We start from the raw sequence: 25,811 nt of genomic DNA, 5'->3' as shown, positions 1-25,811 counted from the left end.
AGTGGAAGTGCCCTAGGTTCTGTTGCTTTGTTTTTTAGATGTTTCAGGAAACACCATACACTTCTCCCGAGTGGTTGTTGGCAATTTACATCCCGCCCATCAGCATAACAAGGCTCCCAGTTCTCCATGGCCTGTCCTGCCTTTCTGGATTTTACACTTTTTTCAGATGGCCCTTTTGACCGGGGGGAAGTGAGACTTCATTGTAGTGCAGATTTCCTTTGCAAGCTTGCTTGGTTGGCAAAAAAGGGCGTATGCGTTTTTTCCTGAATATATTCAGGAAAAAACGCATACGCCCTTTTTGGCCAAGTGCATCATTGTGGACGTTCTGCCTCTTTTCCTATGCTTTCAATGCAATTCCAGTCTACCTCCTGAAATCGGTTTCCTGCAATTCTGCCCCGCTTTCAAGTCCTCTTGGCAGCCTTACTTCAGTCTATTTTTGGACGATAGCTGTCATTTATAACTCTGCAGGTTTGTGAATTACAGTGCCCCTGAGCTCCTTTCTTCAACACGCTTTCTTTTGAGCTGGCCGCAACACCGCAGGATGGCTTCAGGCCCTAATCTGGTTCCGGTACGGCACGCTGAGCCTTTGGTTATTTCCTCTTCCTGGTGGGAAATGAGAGTTAAATTTGCCCGTCCAGACACCTCCAGCTAGCCTCTCATTGGTTCTCGCTATTCCTGTTCATCTTCCGCAGAAATTGCAAACCGGGCCAAACAGGAGGTTAAAGGCGCTGACTCTCCAAGTGGGGAGAGTGTTAGTAAAGCGTCTGGAATGTTGCACCCGAGTACCAGGGGAGGAAAACTGAGACATATTTGAACACGTCTCCCGTTCACATGGTTGATCATACTTGGGTTCCACATGCATGTTTTAGCTGAAGGAAGAATACCTTAAACCTGGAGAGTTGAGACCCGTGTAATGGGTACCATGCAATATGACTTCAAAGGGTCTTCATTTGCTCACCGAACCTCTCCAATCCTATCACTGCTGCATTTATGCCCCTGTACACATGCTTGATTCTCTTTCGGAGACATAGCAATCTATAGGTTTTACGATACTTACTAGTCAGGTACATTCTTAGGCGTTTAATATGCGGTGTTGAGTCCATTTCGTTGAGCAAGGAGTAGCTCTTGTCTATTCCATATTTGACTTAAGGAACTTTATCTGTGCTCATTTCAATCTCTGGTTTTATGCAGCACCCCAACTCACCTTTACCCTTAAGCAAGCATAAGTTGGTTTTCTAAATTTGAGACCCTCTTCTGTTCTGTAATTCAGTTCCTGTGTAGCCAAGTTTCCATTCCGTGTATTACTGATATCTTATGATGTTTCTTTTTCTGTGTGACTTACTTCAGTTAGAATCATCATACCTGAATCCACTCATTGTGCTGCTAAGGGCCTGATGACACAGATTTCATTGCTGAGTGATATTGCTTTGTAAGTAAATACCACAACTTCTTTATCCATTTTTCACTTTCTGCGATGTTGAACTTGTACTGTAAACGAGGTTCTTGTAAACAGAGCCGTTCCAAACTTTGGGGTGGCTGTGTCTTTTTGATTTTAATTTCCCTAAGCTATAGGACCATAAGTGGAAGTGCCCTAGGTTCTGTTGCTTTGTTTTTTAGATGTTTCAGGAAACACCATACACTTCTCCCGAGTGGTTGTTGGCAATTTACATCCCGCCCATCAGCATAACAAGGCTCCCAGTTCTCCATGGCCTGTCCTGCCTTTCTGGATTTTACACTTTTTTCAGATGGCCCTTTTGACCGGGGGGAAGTGAGACTTCATTGTAGTGCAGATTTCCTTTGCAAGCTTGCTTGGTTGGCCAAAAAGGGCGTATGCGTTTTTTCCTGAATATATTCAGGAAAAAACGCATACGCCCTTTTTGGCCAAGTGCATCATTGTGGACGTTCTGCCTCTTTTCCTATGCTTTCAATGCAATTCCAGTCTACCTCCTGAAATCGGTTTCCTGCAATTCTGCCCCGCTTTCAAGTCCTCTTGGCAGCCTTACTTCAGTCTATTTTTGGACGATAGCTGTCATTTATAACTCTGCAGGTTTGTGAATTACAGTGCCCCTGAGCTCCTTTCTTCAACTCGCTTTCTTTTGAGCTGGCCGCAACACCGCAGGATGTCTTCAGGCCCTAATCTGGTTCTGGCACGGCACGCTGAGCCTTTGGTTGATTCCTCTTCCTGGTGGGAAATGAGAGTTAAATTTGCCCATCCAGACACCTCCAGCTAGTCTCTCATTGGTTCTCGCTATTCCTGTTCATCTTCCACAGAAATTGCAAACTGGGCCAAAGAGGAGGTTAAAGGGACTGACTCTCCAAGTGGGGAGAGTGTTAGTAAAGCGTCTGGAATGTTGCACCCGAGTACCAGGGTACGAAAACTGAGACATATTTGAACACGTCTCCCGACCACATGGTTGATCATACTTGGGTTCCACATGCATGTTTTAGCTGAAGGAAGAATACCTTAAACCTGGAGAGTTGAGACCCGTGTAATAGGAACCATGCAATATGACTTCAAAGGGTCTTCATTTGCTCACCGAACCTCTCCAATCCTATCACTGCTGCGTTTATGCCCCTGTACACATGCTTGACTCTCTTTTGGAGACATAGCAATCCATAGGTTTTACGATACTTACTAGTCAGGTACATTCTTAGGCGTTTAATATGCGGTGTTGAGTCCCTTTCGTTGAGCAAGGAGTAGCTCTTGTCTATTCCATATTTGACTTAAGGAACTTTATCTGTGCTCATTTCAATCTCTGGTTTTATGCAGCACCCCAACTCACCTTTACCCTTAAGCAAGCATAAGTTGGTTTTCTAAATTTGAGACCCTGTTCTGTTCTGTAATTCAGTTCCTGTGTAGCCAAGTTTCCATTCCGTGTATTACTGATATCTTATGATGTTTCTTTTTCTGTGTGACTTATTTCAGTTAGAATCATCATACCTGAATCCACTCATTGTGATGCTAAGGGCCTGATGACACAGATTTCATTGCTGAGTGATATTGCTTTGTAAGTAAATACCACAACTTCTTTATCCATTTTTCACTTTCTGCGATGTTGAACTTGTACTGTAAACGAGATTCTTGTAAACAGAGGCGTCCCAAACTTTGGGGTGGCTGTGTCTTTTTGATTTTAATTTCCCTAAGCTATAGGACCATAAGTGGCAGTGCCCTAGGCTCTGTTGCTTTGTTTTTTAGATGTTTCAGGAAACACCATACACTTCTCCCGAGTGTCTGTTGGCAATTTACATCCCACCCATCAGCATAACAAGGCTCCCAGTTCTCCATGGCCTGTCCTGCCTTTCTGGATTTTACACTTTTTTCAGATGGCCCTATTGACCGGGGGGAAGTGAGACTTCATTGCAGTGCAGATTTCCTTTGCAAGCTTGCTTGGTTGGCCAAAAAGGGCGTATGCGTTTTTTCCTGAATATATTCAGGAAAAAACGCATACGCCCTTTTTGGCCAAGTGCATCATTGTGGACGTTCTGCCTCTTTTCCTATGCTTTCAATGCAATTTCAGTCTACCTCCTGAAATCGGTTTCCTGCAATTCTGCCCCGCTTTCAAGTCCTCTTGGCAGCCTTACTTCAGTCTATTTTTGACCGATAGCTGTCATTTATAACTCTGCAGGTTTGTGAATTACAGTGCCCCTGAGCTCCTTTCTTCAACTTGCTTTCTTGTGACCTGGCCGCAACACCGCAGGATGGCTTCAGGCCCTAATCTGGTTCCAGCCCGGCATGCTGAGCCTTTGGTTAATTCCTCTTCCTGGTGGGAAATGAGAGTTAAATTTGCCCGTCCAGACACCTCCAGCTAGCCTCTCATTGGTTCTCGCTATTCCTGTTCATCTTCCGCAGAAATTGCAAACTGGGCCAAACAGGAGGTTAAAGGCGCTGACTCTCCAAGTGGGGAGAGTGTTAGTAAAGCGTCTGGAATGTTGCACCCGAGTACCAGGGGAGGAAAACTGAGACATATTTGAACACGTCTCCCGATCACATGGTTGATCATACTCTGGGTTCCACATGCATGTTTTAGCTGAAGGAAGAATACCTAAAACCTGGGTAGTTGAAACCCGTGGAATGGGTACCATGCAATATGACTTCAAAGGGTCTTCATTTGCTCACCGAACCTCTCCAATCCTATCACTGCTGCGTTTATGCCCCTGTACACATTCTTGATTCTCTTTCGGAGACATAGCAATCTATACGTTTTAAGATACTTACTAGTCAGGTACAATCTTAGACGTTTAATATGCGGTGTTGAGTCCATTTCGTTGAGCAAGGAGTAGCTCTTGTCTATTCCATATTTGGCCTAAGGAACTTTATCTGTGCTCATTTCAATCTCTGGTTTTATGCAGCACCCGAACTCACCTTTCCCCTTAAGCAAGCATAAGTTGGTTTTCTAAATTTGAGACCCTGTTCTGTTCTGTAATTCAGTTCCTGTGTAGCCAAGTTTCCATTCCGTGTATTACTGATATCTTATAATGTTTCTTTTTCTGTGTGACTTATTTCAGTTAGAATCATCATACCTGAATCCACTCATTGTGATTCTAAGGGCCTGATGACACAGATTTCATTGCTGAGTGATATTGCTTTGTAAGTGAATACTACAACTTCTTTATCCATTTTTCACTTTCTGCGATGTTGAACTTGTACTGTAAACGAGGTTCTTGTAAACAGAGCCGTTCCAAACTTTGGGGTGGCTGTGTCTTTTTGATTTTAATTTCCCTAAGCTATAGGACCATAAGTGGAAGTGCCCTAGGTTCTGTTGCTTTGTTTTTTAGATGTTTCAGGAAACAACATACACTTCTCCCGAGTGGTTTTTGGCAATTTACATCCCGCCCATCAGCATAACAAGGCTCCCAGTTCTCCATGGCCTGTCCTGCCTTTCTGGATTTTACACTTTTTTCAGATGGCCCTTTTGACCGGGGGGAAGTGAGACTTCATTGTAGTGCAGATTTCCTTTGCAAGCTTGCTTGGTTGGCCAAAAAGGGCGTATGCGTTTTTTCCTGAATATATTCAGGAAAAAACGCATACGCCCTTTTTGGCCAAGTGCATCATTGTGGACGTTCTGCCTCTTTTCCTATGCTTTCAATGCAATTCCAGTCTACCTCCTGAAATCGGTTTCCTGCAATTCTGCCCCGCTTTCAAGTCCTCTTGGCAGCCTTACTTCAGTATATTTTTGGACGATAGCTGTCATTTATAACTCTGCAGGTTTGTGAATTACAGTGCCCCTGAGCTCCTTTCTTCAAATCGCTTTCTTTTGAGCTGGCCGCAACACCGCAGGATGGCTTAAGGCCCTAATCTGGTTCCGGTACGGCACGCTGAGCCTTTGGTTATTTCCTCTTCCTGTTGGGAAATGAGAGTTAAATTTGCCCGTCCAGACACCTCCAGCTAGCCTCTCATTGGTTCTCGCTATTCCTGTTCATCTTCCGCAGAAATTGCAAACTGTGCCAAACAGGAGGTTAAAGGCGCTGACTCTCCAAGTGGGGAGAGTGTTAGTAAAGCGTCTGGAATGTTGCACCCGAGTACCAGGGGAGGAAAACTGAGACATATTTGAACACGTCTCCCGATCACATGGTTGATCATACTCTGGGTTCCACATGCATGTTTTATCTGAAGGAAGAATACCTAACACCTGGGTAGTTGAAACCCGTGGAATGGGTACCATGCAATATGACTTCAAAGGGTCTTCATTTGCTCACCGAACTTCTCCAATCCTATCACTGCTGTGTTTATGCCCCTGTACACATGCTTGATTCTCTTTCGGAGACATAGCAATCCATAGGTTTTAAGATACTTACTAGTCAGGTACATTCTTAGGCGTTTAATATGCGGTGTTGAGTCCATTTCGTTGAGCAAGGAGTAGCTCTTGTCTATTCCATATTTGGCTTAAGGAACTTTATCTGTGCTCATTTCAATCTCTGGTTTTATGCAGCACCCGAACTCACCTTTACCCTTAAGCAAGCATAAGTTGGTTTTCTAAATTTGAGACCCTGTTCTGTTTTGGAATTCAGTTCCTGTGTAGCCAAGTTTACATTCCGTGTATTAGTGATATCTTATGATGTTTCTTTTTCTGTGTGACTTATTTCAGTTAGAATCATCATACCTGAATCCACTCATTGTGATTCTAATGGCCTGATGACACAGATTTCATTGCTGAGTGATATTGCTTTGTAAGTGAATACTACAACTTCTTTATCCATTTTTCACTTTCTGCGATGTTGAACTTGTACTGTAAACGAGGTTCTTGTAAACAGAGCCGTTCCAAACTTTGGGGTGGCTGTGTCTTTTTGATTTTAATTTCCCTAAGCTATAGGACCATAAGTGGAAGTGCCCTAGGTTCTGTTGCTTTGTTTTTTAGATGTTTCAGGAAACACCATACACTTCTCCCGAGTGGTTGTTGGCAATTTACATCCCGCCCATCAGCATAACAAGGCTCCCAGTTCTCCATGGCCTGTCCTGCCTTTCTGGATTTTACACTTTTTTCAGATGGCCCTTTTCACCGGGGGGAAGTGAGACTTCATTGCAGTGCAGATTTCCTTTGCAAGCTTGCTTGGTTGGCCAAAAAGGGCGTATGCGTTTTTTCCTGAATATATTCAGGAAAAAACGCATACGCCCTTTTTGGCCAAGTGCATCATTGTGGACGTTCTGCCTCTTTTCCTATGCTTTCAATGCAATTCCAGTCTACATCCTGAAATCGGTTTCCTGCAATTCTGCCCCGCTTTCAAGTCCTCTTGGCAGCCTTACTTCCGTCTATTTTTGGACGATAGCTGTCATTTATAACTCTGCAGGTTTGTGAATTTCAGTGTCCCTGAGCTCCTTTCTTCAACTCGCTTTCTTTTGAGCTGGCCGCAACACCGCAGGATGGCTTCAGGCCCTAATCTGGTTCTGGTACGGCACGCTGAGCCTTTGGTTAATTCCTCTTCCTGGTGGGAAATGAGAGTTAAATTTGCCCGTCCAGACACCTCCAGCTAGTCTCTCATTGGTTCTCGCTATTCCTGTTCATCTTCCGCAGAAATTGCAAACTGGGCCAAACAGGAGGTTAAAGGCGCTGACTCTCCAAGTGGGGAGAGTGTTAGTAAAGCGTCTGGAATGTTGCACCCGAGTACCAGGGGAGGAAACTGAGACATATTTGAACACGTCTCCCGTTCACATGGTTGATCATACTTGGGTTCCACATGCATGTTTTAGCTGAAGGAAGAATACCTTAAACCTGGAGAGTTCAGACCCGTGTAATGGGTACCATGAAATATGACTTCAAAGGGTCTTCATTTGCTCACCGAACCTCTCCAATCCTATCACTGCTGCGTTTATGCCCCTGTACACATGCTTGATTCTCTTTCGGAGACATAGCAATCCATAGGTTTTAAGATACTTACTAGTCAGGTACATTCTTAGGCGTTTAATATGGGGTGTTGAGTCCATTTCGTTGAGCAAGGAGTAGCTCTTGTCTATTCCATATTTGACTTAAGGAACTTTATCTGTGCTCATTTCAATCTCTGGTTTTATGCAGCACCCCAACGCACCTTTACCCTTAAGCAAGCATAAGTTGGTTTTCTAAATTTGAGACCCTGTTCTGTTCTGTAATTCAGTTCCTGTGTAGCCAAGTTTACATTCCGTGTATTACTGATATCTTATGATGTTTCTTTTTCTGTGTGACTTATTTCAGTTAGAATCATCATACCTGAATCCACTCATTGTGATGCTAAGGGCCTGATGACATAGATTTCATTGCTGAGTGATATTGCTTTGTAAGTAAATACCACAACTTCTTTATCCATTTTTCACTTTCTGCGATGTTGAACTTGTACTGTAAACGAGGTTCTTGTAAACAGAGGCGTCCCAAACTTTGGGGTGGCTGTGTCTTTCTGATTTTAATTTCCCTAAGCTATAGGGCCATAAGTGGCAGTGCCCTAGGCTCTGTTGCTTTGTTTTTTAGATGTTTCAGGAAACACCATACACTTCTCCCCAGTGTCTGTTGGCAATTTACATCCCGCCCATCAGCATAACAAGGCTCCCAGTTCTCCATGGCCTGTCCTGCCTTTCTGGATTTTACACTTTTTTCAGATGGCCCTTTTGACCGGGGAGAAGTGAGACTTCATTGTAGTGCAGATTTCCTTTGCAAGCTTGCTTGGTTGGCCAAAAAGGGCGTATGCGTTTTTTCCTGAATATATTCAGGAAAAAACACATACGCCCTTTTTGGCCAAGTGCATCATTGTGGACGTTCTGCCTCTTTTCCTATGCTTTCAATGCAATTTCAGTCTACCTCCTGAAATCGGTTTCCTGCAATTCTGTCCCGCTTTCAAGTCCTCTTGGCAGCCTTACTTCAGTCTATTTTTGGACGATAGCTGTCATTTATAACTCTGCAGGTTTGTGAATTACAGTGCCCCTGAGCTCCTTTCTTCAACTCGCTTTCTTGTGACCTGGCCGCAACACCGCAGGATGGCTTCAGGCCCTAATCTGGTTCTGGCACGGCACGCTGAGCCTTTGGTTATTTCCTCCTCCTGCTGGGAAATGAGAGTTAAATTAGCCCGTCCAGACACCTCCAGCTAGCCTCTCATTGGTTCTCACTATTCCTGTTCATCTTCCGCAGAAATTGCAAACTGTGCCAAACAGGAGGTTAAAGGCGCTGACTCTCCAAGTGGGGAGAGTGTTAGTAAAGCATCTGGAATGTTGCACCCGAGTACCAGGGGAGGAAAACTGAGACATATTTGAACACGTCTCCCGATCACATGGTTGATCATCTCTGGGTTCCACATGCATGTTTTATCTGAAGGAAGAATACCTAAAACCTGGGTAGTTGAAACCCGTGGAATGGGTACCATGCAATATGACTTCAAAGGGTCTTCATTTGCTCACCGAACCTCTCCAATCCTATCACTGCTGCGTTTATGCCCCTGTACACATGCTTGATTCTCTTTCGGAGACATAGCAATCCATAGGTTTTTAAGATACTTACTAGTCAGGTACATTCTTAGGCGTTTAATATGCGGTGTTGAGTCCATTTCGTTGAGCAAGTAGTAGCTCTTGTCTATTCCATATTTGACTTAAGGAACTTTATCTGTGCTCATTTCAATCTCTGGATTTATGCAGCACCCCAACTCACCTTTACCCTTAAGCAAGCATAAGTTGGTTTTCTAAATTTGAGACCCTGTTCTGTTCTGTAATTCAGTTCCTGTGTAGCCAAGTTTACATTCCGTGTATTACTGATATCTTATGATGTTTCTTTTTCTGTGTGACTTACTTCACTTAGAATCATCATACCTGAATCCACTCATTGTGCTGCTAAGGGCCTGATGACACAGATTTCATTGCTGAGTGATATTGCTTTGTAAGTATATACCACAACTTTTTTATCCATTTTTCACTTTCTGCGATGTTGAACTTGTACTGTAAACGAGGTTCTTGTAAACGGAGCCGTTCCAAACTTTGGGGTGGCTGTGTCTTTTTGATTTTAATTTCCCTAAGCTATAGCACCATAAGTGGAAGTGCCCTAGGTTCTGTTGCTTTGTTTTTTAGATGTTTCAGGAAACACCATACACTTCTCCCGAGTGGTTGTTGGCAATTTACATCCCGCCCATCAGCATAACAAGGCTCCCAGTTCTCCATGGCCTGTCCTGCCTTTCTGGATTTTACACTTTTTTCAGATGGCCCTTTTGACCGGGGGGAAGTGAGACTTCATTGTAGTGCAGATTTCCTTTGCAAGCTTGCTTGGTTGGCCAAAAAGGGCGTATGCGTTTTTTCCTGAATATATTCAGGAAAAAACGCATACGCCCTTTTTGGCCAAGTGCATCATTGTGGACGTTCTGCCTCTTTTCCTATGCTTTCAATGCAATTCCAGTCTACCTCCTGCAATCGGTTTCCTGCAATTCTGCCCCGCTTTCAAGTCCTCTTGGCCGCCTTACTTCAGTCTATTTTTGGACGATAGCTGTCATTTATAACTCTGCAGGTTTGTGAATTACAGTGCCCCTGAGCTCCTTTCTTCAACTCTCTTTCTTGTGAGCTGGCCGCAACACCGCAGGATGGCTTCAGGCCCTAATCTGGTTCCGGCACGGCACACTGAGCCTTTGGTTATTTCCTCTTCCTGGTGGGAAATGAGAGTTAAATTTGCCCGTCCAGACACCTCCAGCTAGTCTCTCATTGGTTTTCGCTATTCCTGTTCATCTTCCGCAGAAATTGCAAACTGGGCCAAACAGGAGGTTAAAGGCGCTGACTCTCCAAGTGCGGAGAGTGTTAGTAAAGCGTCTGGAATGTTGCACCCGAGTACCAGGGGAGGAAAACTGAGACATATTTGAACACGTCTCCCGTTCACATGGTTGATCATACTTGGGTTCCACATGCATGTTCTAGCTGAAGGAAGAATACCTTAAACCTGGGTATTTGAAACCCGTGGAATGGGTACCATGCAATATGACTTCAAAGGGTCTTCATTTGCTCACTGAACCTCTCCAATCCTATCACTGCTGCGTTTATGCCCCTGTACACATGCTTGATTCTCTTTCGGAGACATAGCAATCCATAGATTTTAAGATACTTACTAGTCAGGTACATTCTTAGGCGTTTAATATGCGGTGTTGAGTCCATGTCGTTGAGCAAGGAGTAGCTCTAGTCTATTCCATATTTGGCTTAAGGAACTTTATCTGTGCTCATTTCAATCTCTGGTTTTATGCAGCACCCCAACTCACCTTTCCCCTTAAGCAAGCATAAGTTGGTTTTCTAAATTTGAGACCCTGTTCTGTTTTGGAATTCAGTTCCTATGTAGCCAAGTTTACATTCCATGTATTAGTGATATCTTATGATGTTTCTTTTTCTGTGTGACTTATTTCAGTTAGAATCATCATACCTGAATCCACTCATTGTGATGCTAAGGGCCTGATGACACAGATTTCATTGCTGAGTCATATTGCTTTGTAAGTGAATACTACAACTTCTTTATCCATTTTTCACTTTCTGCGATGTTGAACTTGTACTGTAAACGAGGTTCTTGTAAACAGAGCCGTTCCAAACTTTGGGGTGGCTGTGTCTTTTTGATTTTAATTTCCCTAAGCTATAGGACCATAAGTGGAAGTGCCCTAGGCTCTGTTGCTTTGTTTTTTAGATGTTTCAGGAAACACCATACACTTCTCCCAAGTGTCTGTTGGCAATTTACATCCCGCCCATCAGCATAACAAGGCTCCCAGTTCTCAATGGCCTGTTGCCTTTCTGGATTTTACACTTTTTTCAGATGGCCCTTTTGACCGGGGGGAAGTGAGACTTCATTGTAGTGCAGATTTCCTTTGCAAGCTTGCTTGGTTGGCCAAAAAGGGCGTATGCGTTTTTTCCTGAATATATTCAGGAAAAAACTCATACGCCCTTTTTGGCCAAGTGCATCATTGTGGACGTTCTGCCTCTTTTCCTATGCTTTCAATGCAATTCCAGTCTACCTCCTGAAATCGGTTTCCTGCAATTCTGCCCCGCTTTCAAGTCCTCTTGGCAGCCTTACTTCAGTCTATTTTTGGACGATAGCTGTCATTTATAACTCTACAGGTTTGTGAATTACAGTGCCCCTGAGCTCCTTTCTTCAACTCGCTTTCTTGTGACCTGGCCGCAACACCGCAGGATGGCTTCAGGCCCTAATCTGGTTCCGGCCCGGCATGCTGAGCCTTTGGTTAATTCCTCTTCCTGGTGGGAAATGAGAGTTAAATTTGCCCGTCCAGACACCTCCAGCTAGCCTCTCATTGGTTCTCGCTATTCCTGTTCATCTTCCGCAGAAATTGCAAACTGGGCCAAACAGGAGGTTAAAGGGACTGACTCTCCAAGTCGGGAGAGTGTTAGTAAAGCGTCTGGAATGTTGCACCCGAGTACCAGGGGAGGAAAACTGAGACATATTTGAACACGTCTCCCGATCACATGGTTGATCATACTCTGGGATCCACATGCATGTTTTAGCTGAAGGAAGAATACCTTAAACCTGGAGAGTTGAGACCCGTGTAATGGGTACCATGCAATATGACTTCAAAGGGTCTTCATTTGCTCACCGCACCTCTCCAATCCTATCACTGCTGCGTTTATGCCCCTGTACACATGCTTGATTCTCTTTCGGAGACATAGCAATCCATAGGTTTTAAGATACTTACTAGTCAGGTACATTCTTAGGCGTTTAATATGCGGTGTTGAGTCCATTTCGTTGAGCAAGGAGTAGCTCTTGTCTATTCCATATTTGACTTAAGGAACTTTATCTGTGCTCATTTCAATCTCTGGTTTTATGCAGCAACCCAACTCACCTTTCCCCTTAAGCAAGCATAAGTTGGTTTTCTAAATTTGAGACCCTGTTCTGTTCTGTAATTCAGTTCCTGTGTAGCCAAGTTTACATTCCGTGTATTACTGATATCTTATGATGTTTCTTTTTCTGTGTGACTTGCTTCAGTTAGATTCATCATACCTGAATCCACTCATTGTGCTGCTAAGTGCCTGATGACACAGATTTCATTGCTGAGTGATATTGCTTTGTAAGTAAATACCACAACTTCTTTATCCATTTTTCACTTTCTGCGATGTTGAACTTGTACTGTAAACGAGGTTCTTGTAAACAGAGCCGTTCCAAACTTTGGGGTAGCTGTGTCTTTTTTATTTTAATTTCCCTAAGCTATAGGACCATAAGTGGAAGTGCCCTAGGTTCTGTTGCTTTGTTTTTTAGATGTTTCAGGAAACACCATACACTTCTCCCGAGTGGTTGTTGGCAATTTACATCCCGCCCATCAGCATAACAAGGCTCCCAGTTCTCCATGGCCTGTCCTGCCTTTCTGGATTTTACACTTTTTTCAGATGGCCCTTTTGACCGGGGGGAAGTGAGACTTCATTGTAGTGCAGATTTCCTTTGCAAGCTTGCTTGGTTGGCCAAAAAGGGCGTATGCGTTTTTTCCTGAATATATTCAGGAAAAAACGCATACGCCCTTTTTGGCCAAGTGCATCATTGTGGACGTTCTGCCTCTTTTCCTATGCTTTCAATGCAATTCCAGTCTACCTCCTGAAATCGGTTTCCTGCAATTCTGCCCCGCTTTCAAGTCCTCTTGGCAGCCTTACTTCAGTCTATTTTTGGACGATAGCTGTCATTTATAACTCTGCAGGTTTGTGAATTACAGTGCCCCTGAGCTCCTTTCTTCAACTCGCTTTCTTTTGAGCTGGCCGCAACACCGCAGGATGGCTTCAGGCCCTAATCTGGTTCCGGTACGGCACGCTGAGCCTTTGGTTATTTCCTCTTCCTGGTGGGAAATGAGAGTTAAATTTGCCCGTCCAGACACCTCCAGCTAGCCTCTCATTGGTTCTCGCTATTCCCGTTCATCTTCCGCAGAAATTGCAAACTGGGCCAAACAGGAGGTTAAAGGCGCTGACTCTCCAAGTGGGGAGAGTGTTAGTAAAGCGTCTGGAATGTTGCACCCGAGTACCAGGGGAGGAAAACTGAGACATATTTGAACACGTCTCCCGTTCACATGGTTGATCATACTTGGGTTCCACATGCATGTTTTAGCTGAAGGAAGAATACCTAAAACCTGGGTAGTTGAAACCCGTGGAATGGGTAAAATGCAATATGACTTCAAAGGGTCTTCATTTGCTCACCGAACCTCTCCAATCCTATCACTGCTGCGTTTATGCCCCTGTACACATGCTTGATTCTCTTTCGGAGACATAGCAATCCATAGGTTTTAAGATACTTACTAGTCAGGTACATTCTTAGGCGTTTAATATGCGGTGTTGAGTCCATTTCGTTGAGCAAGGAGTAGCTCTTGTCTATTCCATATTTGGCTTAAGGAACTTTATCTGTGCTCATTTCAATCTCTGGTTTTATGCAGCAACCCAACTCACCTTTCCCCTTAAGCAAGCATAAGTTGGTTTTCTAAATTTGAGACCCTGTTCTGTTTTGGAATTCAGTTCCTGTGTAGCCAAGTTTACATTCCGTGTATTAGGGATATCTTATGATGTTTCTTTTTCTGTGTGACTTATTTCAGTTAGAATCATCGTACCTGAATCTACTCATTATGCTGCTACGGGCCTGATGACATAGATTTCATTGCTGAGTGATACTGCATTGTACGTAAGTACCACACGTTCTTTATCCATTTTTCACTTTCTGCGATGTTGAACTTGTACTGTAAACGACGTTCTTGTAAACAGAGCCGTTCCAAACTTTGGGGTGGCTGTGTCTTTTTGATTTTAATTTCCCTAAGCTATAGGACCATAAGTGGCAGTGCCCTAGGCTCTGTTGCTTTGTTTTTTAGATGTTTCAGGAAACACCATACACTTCTCCCGAGTGGTTGTTGGCAATTTACATCCCACCCATCAGCATAACAAGGCTCCCAGTTCTCCATGACCTGTCCTGCCTTTCTGGATTTTACACTTTTTTCAGATGGCCCTTTTGACTGGGGGGAAGTGAGACTTCATTGTAGTGCAGATTTCCTTTGCAAGCTTGCTTGGTTGGCCAAAAAGGGCGTATGCGTTTTTTCCTGAATATATTCAGGAAAAAACGCATACGCCCTTTTTGGCCAAGTGCATCATTGTGGACGTTCTGCCTCTTTTCCTATGCTTTCAATGCAATTCCAGTCTACCTCCTGAAATCGGTTTCCTGCAATTCTGCCCCGCTTTCAAGTCCTCTTGGCAGCCTTACTTCAGTCTATTTTTGGACGATAGCTGTCATTTATAACTCTGCAGGTTTGTGCATTACAGTGCCCCTGAGCTCCTTTCTTCAACTTGCTTTCTTGTGACCTGGCCGCAACACCGCAGGATGCCTTCAGGCCCTAATCTGGTTCCGGCACGGCACGCTGAGCCTTTGGTTATTTCCTTTTCCTGGTGGGAAATGAGAGTTAAATTGCCCATCCTGACACCTCCAGCTAGTCTCTCATTGGTTCTCGCTATTCCTGTTCATCTTCCACAGAAATTGCAAACTGGGCCAAACAGGAGGTTAAAGGCGCTGACTCTCCAAGTGGGGAGAGTGTTAGTAAAGCGTCTGGAATGTTGCACCCGAGTACCAGGCGAGGAAAACTGAGACATATTTGAACACGTCTCCCGTTCACATGGTTGATCATACTTGGGTTCCACATGCATGTTTTAGCTGAAGGAAGAATACCTTAAACCTGGAGAGTTAAGACCCGTGTAATGTGTACCATGCAATATGACTTCAAAGGGTCTTCATTTGCTCACCGAACCTCTCCAATCCTATCACTGCTGCGTTTATGCCCCTGTACACATGCTTGATTCTCTTTCGGAGACATAGCAATCCATAGGTTTTTAAGATACTTACTAGTCAGGTACATTCTTAGGCATTTAATATGCGGTGTTGAGTCCATTTCGTTGAACAAGGAGTAGCTCTTGTCTATTCCATATTTGACTTAAGGAACTTTATCTGTGCTCATTTCAATCTCTGGTTTTATGCAGCACCCCAACTCACCTTTACCCTTAAGCAAGCATAAGTTGGTTTTCTAAATTTGAGACCCTCTTCTGTTCTGTAATTCAGTTCCTGTGTAGCCAAGTTTACATTCCGTGTATTACTGATATCTTATGATGTTTCTTTTTCTGTGTGACTTACTTCAGTTAGAATCATCATACCTGAATCCACTCATTGTGCTGCTAAGGGCCTGATGACACAGATTTCATTGCTGAGTGATATTGCTTTGTAAGTAAATACCACAACTTCTTTATCCATTTTTCACTTTCTGCGATGTTGAACTTGTACTGTAAACGAGGTTCTTGTAAACAGAGCCGTTCCAAACTTTGGGGTGGCTGTGTCTTTTTGATTTTAATTTCCCTAAGCTATAGGACCATAAGTGGAAGTGCCCTAGGTTCTGTTGCTTTGTTTTTTAGATGTTTCAGGAAACACCATACACTTCTCCCGAGTGGTTGTTGGCAAATTACATCCCGCCCATCAGCATAACAAGGCTCCCAGTTCTCCATGGCCTGTCCTGCCTTTCTGGATTTTACACTTTTTTCAGATGGCCCTTTTGACCGGGGGGGAAGTGAGACTTCATTGTAGTGCAGATTTCCTTTGCAAGCTTGCTTGGTTGGCCAAAAAGGGCGTATGCGTTTTTTCCTGAATATATTCAGGAAAAAACGCATACGCCCTTTTTGGCCAAGTGCATCATTGTGGACGTTCTGCCTCTTTTCCTATGCTTTCAATGCAATTCCAGTCTACCTCCTGAAATCGGTTTCCTGCAATTCTGCCCCGCTTTCAAGTCCTCTTGGCAGCCTTACTTCAGTCTATTTTTGGACGATAGCTGTCATTTATAACTCTGCAGGTTTGTGAATTACAGTGCCCCTGAGCTCCTTTCTTCAACTCGCTTTATTTTGAGCTGGCCGCAACACCGCAGGATGGCTTCAGGCCCTAATCTGGTTCCGGTACGGCACGCTGAGCCTTTGGTTATTTCCTCTTCCTGGTGGGAAATGAGAGTTAAATTTGCCCGTCCAGACACCTCCAGCTAGCCTCTCATTGGTTCTCGCTATTCCCGTTCATCTTCCGCAGAAATTGCAAACTGGGCCAAACAGGAGGTTAAAGGCGCTGACTCTCCAAGTGGGGAGAGTGTTAGTAAAGCGTCTGGAATGTTGCACCCGAGTACCAGGGGAGGAAAACTGAGACATATTTGAACACGTCTCCCGATCACATGGTTGATCATACTCTGGGTTCCACATGCATGTTTTAGCTGCAGGAAGAATACCTTAAACCTGGAGAGTTGAGACCCGTGTAATGGGTACCATGCAATATGACTTCAAAGGGTCTTCATTTGCTCACCGAACCTCTCCAATCCTATCACTGCTGCGTTTATGCCCCTGTACACATGCTTGATTCTCTTTCGGAGACATAGCAATCCATAGGTTTTTAAGATACTTACTAGTCAGGTACATTCTTAGGCATTTAATATGCGGTGTTGAGTCCATTTCGTTGAACAAGGAGTAGCTCTTGTCTATTGCATATTTGACTTAAGGAACTTTATCTGTGCTCATTTCAATCTCTGGTTTTATGCAGCACCCCAACTCACCTTTACCCTTAAGCAAGCATAAGTTGGTTTTCTAAATTTGAGACCCTGTTCTGTTCTGTAATTCAGTTCCTGTGTAGCCAAGTTTACATTCCGTGTATTACTGATATCTTATGATGTTTCTTTTTCTGTGTGACTTACTTCAGTTAGAATCATCATACCTGAATCCACTCATTGTGCTGCTAAGGGCCTGATGACACAGATTTCATTGCTGAGTGATATTGCTTTGTAAGTAAATACCACAACTTCTTTATCCATTTTTCACTTTCTGCGATGTTGAACTTGTACTGTAAACGAGGTTCTTGTAAACAGAGCCGTTCCAAACTTTGGGGTGGCTGTGTCTTTTTGATTTTAATTTCCCTAAGCTATAGGACCATAAGTGGAAGTGCCCTAGGTTCTGTTGCTTTGTTTTTTAGATGTTTCAGGAAACACCATACACTTCTCCCAAGTGGTTGTTGGCAATTTACATCCCGCCCATCAGCATAACAAGGCTCCCAGTTCTCCATGGCCTGTCCTGCCTTTCTGGATTTTACACTTTTTTCAGATGGCCCTTTTGACCGGGGGGAAGTGAGACTTCATTGTAGTGCAGATTTCCTTTGCAAGCTTGCTTGGTTGGCCAAAAAGGGCGTATGCGTTTTTTCCTGAATATATTCAGGAAAAAACGCATACGCCCTTTTTGGCCAAGTGCATCATTGTGGACGTTCTGCCTCTTTTCCTATGCTTTCAATGCAATTCCAGTCTACCTCCTGAAATCGGTTTCCTGCAATTCTGCCCCGCTTTCAAGTCCTCTTGGCAGCCTTACTTCAGTCTATTTTTGGACGATAGCTGTCATTTATAACTCTGCAGGTTTGTGCATTACAGTGCCCCTGAGCTCCTTTCTTCATCTTGCTTTCTTGTGACCTGGCCGCAACACCGCAGGATGGCTTCAGGCCCTAATCTGGTTCCGGCACGGCACGCTGAGCCTTTGGTTATTTCCTTTTCCTGGTGGGAAATGAGAGTTAAATTTGCCCGTCCTGACACCTCCAGATACTCTCTCATTGGTTCTCACTATTCCTGTTCATCTTCTGCAGAAATTGCAAACTGGGCCAAACAGGAGGTTAAAGGCGCTGACTCTCCAAGTGGGGAGAGTGTTAGTAAAGCGTCTGGAATGTTGCACCCGAGTACCAGGGGAGGAAAACTGAGACATATTTGAACACGTCTCCCGTTCACATGGTTGATCATACTTGGGTTCCACATGCATGTTTTAGCTGAAGGAAGAATACCTTAAACCTGGGTAGTTGAAACCCGTGGAAACGGTACCATGCAATATGACTTCAAAGGGTCTTCATTTGCTCACCGAACCTCTCCAATCCTATCACTGCTGCGTTTATGCCCCTGTACACATGCTTGATTCTCTTTCGGAGACATAGCAATCCATAGGTTTTAAGATACTTACAAGTCAGGTACATTCTTAGGCGTTTAATATGCGGTGTTGAGTCCATTTCGTTGAGCAAGGAGTAGCTCTTGTCTATTCCATATTTGACTTAAGGAACTTTATCTGTGCTCATTTCAATCTCTGGTTTTATGCAGCACCCCAACTCACCTTTACCCTTAAGCAAGCATAAGTTGGTTTTCTAAATTTGAGACCCTGTTCTGTTCTGTAATTCAGTTCCTGTGTAGCCAAGTTTACATTCCGTGTATTACTGATATCTTATGATGTTTCTTTTTCTGTGTGACTTACTTCAGTTAGAATCATCATACCTGAATCCACTCATTGTGCTGCTAAGGGCCTGATGACACAGATTTCATTGCTGAGTGATATTGCTTTGTAAGTGAATACTACAACTTCTTTATCCATTTTTCACTTTCTGCGATGTTGAACTTGTACTCTAAACGAGGTTCTTGTAAACAGAGCCGTTCCAAACTTTGGGGTGGCTGTGTCTTTTTGATTTTAATTTCCCTAAGCTATAGGACCATAAGTGGAAGTGCCCTAGGCTCTGTTGCTTTGTTTTTTAGATGTTTCAGGAAACACCATACACTTCTCCCAAGTGTCTGTTGGCAATTTACATCCCGCCCATCAGCATAACAAGGCTCCCAGTTCTCAATGGCCTGTTGCCTTTCTGGATTTTACACTTTTTTCAGATGGCCCTTTTGACCGGGGGGAAGTGAGACTTCATTGTAGTGCAGATTTCCTTTGCAAGCTTGCTTGGTTGGCCAAAAAGGGCGTATGCGTTTTTTCCTGAATATATTCAGGAAAAAACGCATACGCCCTTTTTGGCCAAGTGCATCATTGTGGACGTTCTGCCTCTTTTCCTATGCTTTCAATGTAATTCCAGTCTACCTCCTGAAATAGGTTTCCTGCAATTCTGCCCCGCTTTCAAGTCCTCTTGGCAGCCTTACTTCAGTCTATTTTTGGACGATAGCTGTCATTTATAACTCTGCAGGTTTGTGAATTACAGTGCCCCTGAGCTCCTTTCTTCAACTCGCTTTCTTGTGACCTGGCCGCAACACCGCAGGATGGCTTCAGGCCCTAATCTGGTTCCGGCCCGGCATGCTGAGCCTTTGGTTAATTCCTCTTCCTGGTGGGAAATGAGAGTTAAATTTGCCCGTCCAGACACCTCCAGCTAGCCTCTCATTGGTTCTCGCTATTCCTGTTCATCTTCCGCAGAAATTGCAAACTGGGCCAAACAGGAGGTTAAAGGGACTGACTCTCCAAGTCGGGAGAGTGTTAGTAAAGCATCTGGAATGTTGCACCCGAGTACCAGGGGAGGAAAACTGAGACGTATTTGAACACGTCTCCCGATCACATGGTTGATCATACTCTGGGTTCCACATGCATGTTTTAGCTGAAGGAAGAATACCTTAAACCTGGAGAGTTGAGACCCGTGTAATGGGTACCATGCAATATGACTTCAAAGGGTCTTCATTTGCTCACCGAACCTCTCCAATCCTATCACTGCTGCGTTTATTCCCCTGTACACACGCTTGATTCTCTTTTGGAGACATAGCAATCCATAGGTTTTAAGATACTTACTAGTCAGGTACATTCTTAGGGGTTTAATATGGGGTGTTGAGTCCATTTCGTTGAGCAAGGAGTAGCTCTTGTCTATTCCATATTTGGCTTAAGGAACTTTATCTGTGCTCATTTCAATCTCTGGTTTTATGCAGCACCCCAACTCACCTTTACCCTTAAGCAAGCATAAGTTGGTTTTCTAAATTTGAGTCCCTGTTCTGTTCTGTAATTCAGTTCCTGTGTAGCCAAGTTTACATTCCGTGTACTACTGATATCTTATGATGTTTCTTTTTCTGTGTGACTTACTTCAGTTAGAATCATCATACCTGAATCCACTCATTGTGCTGCTAAGGGCCTGATGACACAGATTTCATTGCTGAGTGATATTGCTTTTTAAGTAAATACCACAACTTCTTTATCCATTTTTCACTTTCTGCGATGTTGAACTTGTACTGTAAACGAGGTTCTTGTAAACAGAGTCGTTCCAAACTTTGGGGTGGCTGTGTCTTTTTGATTTTAATTTCCCTAAGCTATAGGACCATAAGTGGAAGTGCCCTAGGTTCTGTTGCTTTGTTTTTCAGATGTTTCAGGAAACACCATACACTTCTCCCGAGTGGTTGTTGGCAATTTACATCCCACCCATCAGCATAACAAGGCTCCCAGTTCTCCATGGCCTGTCCTGCCTTTCTGGATTTTACACTTTTTTCAGATGGCCCTTTTGACCGGGGGGAAGTGAGACTTCATTGTAGTGCAGATTTCCTTTGCAAGCTTGCTTGGTTGGCCAAAAAGGGCGTATGCGTTTTTTCCTGAATATATTCAGGAAAAAACGCATACGCCCTTTTTGGCCAAGTGCATCATTGTGGACGTTCTGCCTCTTTTCCTATGCTTTCAATGCAATTCCAGTCTACCTCCTGACATCGGTTTCCTGCAATTCTGCCCCGCTTTCAAGTCCTCTTGGCAGCCTTACTTCAGTCTATTTTTGGACGATAGCTGTCATTTATAACTCTGCAGGTTTCTGAATTACAGTGCCCCTGAGCTCCTTTCTTCAACTCGCTTTCTTGTGACCTGGCCGCAACACCGCAGGATGGCTTCAGGCCCTAATCTGGTTCCGGTACGGCACGCTGAGCCTTTGGTTATTTCCTCTTCCTGGTGGAAAATGAGAGTTAAATTTGCCCGTCCAGACACCTCCAGCTAGTCTCTCATTGGTTCTCGCTATTCCTGTTCATCTTCCGCAGAAATTGCAAACTGGGCCAAACAGGAGGTTAAAGGCACTGACTCTCCAAGTGGGGAGAGTGTTAGTAAAGCGTCTGGAATGTTGCACCCGAGTACCAGGGGAGGAAAACTGAGACATATTTGAACACGTCTCCCGTTCACATGGTTGATCATAATTGGGTTCCACATGCATGTTTTAGCTGAAGGAAGAATACCTTAAACCTGGGTAGTTGAAACCCGTGGAATGGGTACCATGCAATATGACTTCAAAGGGTCTTCATTTGCTCACCGAACCTCTCCAATCCTATCACTGCTGCATTTATGCCCCTGTTCACATGCTTGATTCTGTTTCGGAGACATAGCAATCCATAGGTTTTAAGATACTTACTAGTCAGGTACATTCTTAGGCATTTAATATGCGGTGTTGAGTCCATTTCGTTGAGCAAGGAGTAGTTCTTGTCTATTCCATATTTGACTTAAGGAACTTTATCTGTGCTCATTTCAATCTCTGGTTTTATGCAGCACCCCAACTCACCTTTACCCTTAAGCAAGCATAAGTTGGTTTTCTAAATTTGAGTCCCTGTTCTGTTCTGTAATTCAGTTCCTGTGTAGCCAAGTTTACATTCCGTGTACTACTGATATCTTATGATGTTTCTTTTTCTGTGTGACTTACTTCAGTTAGAATCATCATACCTGAATCCACTCATTGTGCTGCTAAGGGCCTGATGACACAGATTTCATTGCTGAGTGATATTGCTTTGTAAGTAAATACCACAACTTCTTTACCCATTTTTCACTTTCTGCGATGTTGAACTTGTACTGTAAACGAGGTTCTTGTAAACAGAGCCGTTCCAAACTTTGGGGTGGCTGTGTCTTTTTGATTTTAATTTCCCTAAGCTATAGGACCATAAGTGGAAGTGCCCTAGGCTCTGTTGCTTTGTTTTTTAGATGTTTCAGGAAACACCATACACTTCTCCCAAGTGTCTGTTGGCAATTTACATCCCGCCCATCAGCATAACAAGGCTCCCAGTTCTCAATGGCCTGTTGCCTTTCTGGATTTTACACTTTTTTCAGATGGCCCTTTTGACCGGGGGGAAGTGAGACTTCATTGTAGTGCAGATTTCCTTTGCAAGTTTGCTTGGTTGGCCAAAAAGGGCGTATGCGTTTTTTCCTGAATATATTCAGGAAAAAACGCATACGCCCTTTTTGGCCAAGTGCATCATTGTGGACGTTCTGCCTCTTTTCCTATGCTTTCAATGCAATTCCAGTCTACCTCCTGAAATCGGTTTCCTGCAATTCTGCCCCGCTTTCAAGTCCTCTTGGCAGCCTTACTTCAGTCTATTTTTGGACGATAGCTGTCATTTATAACTCTGCAGGTTTGTGAATTACAGTGCCCCTGAGCTCCTTTCTTCAACTCGCTTTCTTGTGAGCTGGCCGCAACACCGCAGGATGGCTTCAGGCCCTAATCTGGTTCCGGCCCGGCATGCTGAGCCTTTGGTTAATTCCTCTTCCTGGTGGGAAATGAGAGTTAAATTTGCCCGTCCAGACACCTCCAGCTAGCCTCTCATTGGTTCTCGCTATTCCTGTTCATCTTCCGCAGAAATTGCAAACTGGGCCAAACAGGAGGTTAAAGGGACTGACTCTCCAAGTCGGGAGAGTGTTAGTAAAGCATCTGGAATGTTGCACCCGAGTACCAGGGGAGGAAAACTGAGACATATTTGAACACGTCTCCCGATCACATGGTTGATCATACTCTGGGTTCCACATGCATGTTTTAGCTGAAGGAAGAATACCTTAAACCTGGAGAGTTGAGACCCGTGTAATGGGTACCATGCAATATGACTTCAAAGGGTCTTCATTTGCTCACCGAACCTCTCCAATCCTATCACTGCTGCGTTTATTCCCCTGTACACACGCTTGATTCTCTTTTGGAGACATAGCAATCCATAGGTTTTAAGATACTTACTAGTCAGGTACATTCTTAGGGGTTTAATATGGGGTGTTGAGTCCATTTCGTTGAGCAAGGAGTAGCTCTTGTCTATTCCATATTTGGCTTAAGGAACTTTATCTGTGCTCATTTCAATCTCTGGTTTTATGCAGCACCCCAACTCACCTTTACCCTTAAGCAAGCATAAGTTGGTTTTCTAAATTTGAGTCCCTGATCTGTTCTGTAATTCAGTTCCTGTGTAGCCAAGTTTACATTCCGTGTACTACTGATATCTTATGATGTTTCTTTTTCTGTGTGACTTACTTCAGTTAGAATCATCATACCTGAATCCACTCATTGTGCTGCTAAGGGCCTGATGACACAGATTACATTGCTGAGTGATATTGCTTTTTAAGTAAATACCACAACTTCTTTATCCATTTTTCACTTTCTGCAATGTTGAACTTGTACTGAAAACGAGGTTCTTGTAAACAGAGCCGTTCCAAACTTTGGGGTGGCTGTGTCTTTTTGATTTTAATTTCCCTAAGCTATAGGACCATAAGTGGCAGTGCCCTAGGCTCTGTTGCTTTGTTTTTTAGATGTTTCAGGAAACACCATACACTTCTCCCGAGTGTCTGTTGGCAATTTACATGCCGCCCATCAGCATAACAAGGCTCCCAGTTCTCCATGGCCTGTCCTGCCTTTCTGGATTTTACACTTTTTTCAGATGGCCCTTTTGACCGGGGGGAAGTGAGACTTCATTGTAGTGCAGATTTCCTTTGCAAGCTTGCTTGGTTGGCCAAAAAGGGCGTATGCGTTTTTTCCTGAATATATTCAGGAAAAAACGCATACGCCCTTTTTGGCCAAGTGCATCATTGTGGACGTTCTGCCTCTTTTCCTATGCTTTCAATGCAATTCCAGTCTACCTCCTGAAATCGGTTTCCTGCAATTCTGCCCCGCTTTCAAGTCCTCTTGGCAGCCTTACTTCAGTCTATTTTTGGACGATAGCTGTCATTTATAACTCTGCAGGTTTGTGAATTACAGTGCCCCTGAGCTCCTTTCTTCAACTCGCTTTCTTGTGACCTGGCCGCAACACCGCAGGATGGCTTCAGGCCCTAATCTGGTTCCGGCCCGGCATGCTGAGCCTTTGGTTAATTCCTCTTCCTGGTGGGAAATGAGAGTTAAATTTGCCCGTCCAGACACCTCCAGCTAGTCTCTCATTGGTTCTCGCTATTCCTGTTCATCTTCCGCAGAAATTGCAAACTGGGCCAAACAGGAGGTTAAAGGCGCTGACTCTCCAAGTGGGGAGAGTGTTAGTAAAGCGTCTGGAATGTTGCACCCGAGTACCAGGGGAGGAAAACTGAGACATATTTGAACACGTCTCCCGTTCACATGGTTGATCATAATTGGGTTCCACATGCATGTTTTAGCTGAAGGAAGAATACCTTAAACCTGGAGAGTTGAGACCCGTGTAATGGGTACCATGCAATATGACTTCAAAGGGTCTTCATTTGCTCACCGAACCTCTCCAATCCTATCACTGCTGCGTTTATGCCCCTGTACACACGCTTGATTCTCTTTTGGAGACATAGCAATCCATAGGTTTTAAGATACTTACTAGTCAGGTACATTCCTAGGCATTTAATATGGGGTGTTGAGTCCATTTCGTTGAGCAAGGAGTAGCTCTTGTCTATTCCATATTTGGCTTAAGGAACTTTATCTGTGCTCATTTCAATCTCTGGTTTTATGCAGCAACCCAACTCACCTTTACCCTTAAGCAAGCATAAGTTGGTTTTCTAAATTTGAGACCCTGTTCTGTTTTGGAATTCAGTTCCTGTGTAGCCAAGTTTACATTCCGTGTATTAGGGATATCTTATGATGTTTCTTTTTCTGTGTGACTTATTTCAGTTAGAATCATCGTACCTGAATCTACTCATTATGCTGCCACGGGCCTGATGACATAGATTTCATTGCTGAGTGATACTGCATTGTACGTAAGTACCACAAGTTCTTTATCCATTTTTCACTTTCTGCGATGTTGAACTTGTACTGTAAACGAGGTTCTTGTAAACAGAGCCATTCCAAACTTTTGGGTGGCTGTGTCTTTTTGATTTTAATTTCCCTAAGCTATAGGACCATAAGTGGCAGTGCCCTAGGCTCTGTTGCTTTGTTTTTTAGATGTTTCAGGAAACACCATACACTTCTCCTGAGTGGTTGTTGGCAATTTACATCCCACCCATCAGCATAACAAGGCTCCCAGTTCTCCATGGCCTGTCCTGCCTTTCTGGATTTTACACTTTTTTCAGATGGCCCTTTTGACCGGGGGGAAGTGAGACTTCATTGTAGTGCAGATTTCCTTTGCAAGCTTGCTTGGTTGGCCAAAAAGGGCGTATGCGTTTTTTCCTGAATATATTCAGGAAAAAACGCATACGCCCTTTTTGGCCAAGTGCATCATTGTGGACGTTCTGCCTCTTTTCCTATGCTTTCAATGCAATTCCAGTCTACCTCCTGAAATCGGTTTCCTGCAATTCTGCCCCGCTTTCAAGTCCTCTTGGCAGCCTTACTTCAGTCTATTTTTGGACGATAGCTGTCATTTATAACTCTGCAGGTTTGTGAATTACAGTGCCCCTGAGCTCCTTTCTTCAACTCGCTTTCTTTTGAGCTGGCCGCAACACCGCAGGATGG

General features: G+C 43.9%; 1 long non-coding RNA gene across 7 annotated transcripts in view; it reads left to right on the top strand.

Annotated features, from left to right (window-relative positions):
- LOC307181470 overlaps positions 1-25,811 on the top strand; it is a 1,536,115-nt gene that overhangs the window by 38,111 nt on the left and 1,472,193 nt on the right. For 5 of the 7 annotated variants that reach the window (XR_013826860.1, XR_013826861.1, XR_013826863.1 and 2 more), the window contains exons 1-2: positions 7,690-7,746; positions 20,299-20,384. This is a non-coding gene — a long non-coding RNA (uncharacterized lncRNA). Of the gene's footprint in view, positions 1-7,689; positions 7,747-10,845; positions 10,906-20,298; positions 20,385-25,811 lie in introns of those variants that run through there. The other 2 variants (XR_013826862.1, XR_013826859.1) reach the window with 2 other exon arrangements.

Source organism: Stenella coeruleoalba, assembly GCF_951394435.1.
Source record: "Stenella coeruleoalba genome assembly, contig: scaffold_28, whole genome shotgun sequence".
NCBI classification, from domain to species: Eukaryota; Metazoa; Chordata; class Mammalia; order Artiodactyla; family Delphinidae; genus Stenella; species Stenella coeruleoalba.
This window is presented reverse-complemented; position numbering and strand designations above follow the sequence as displayed.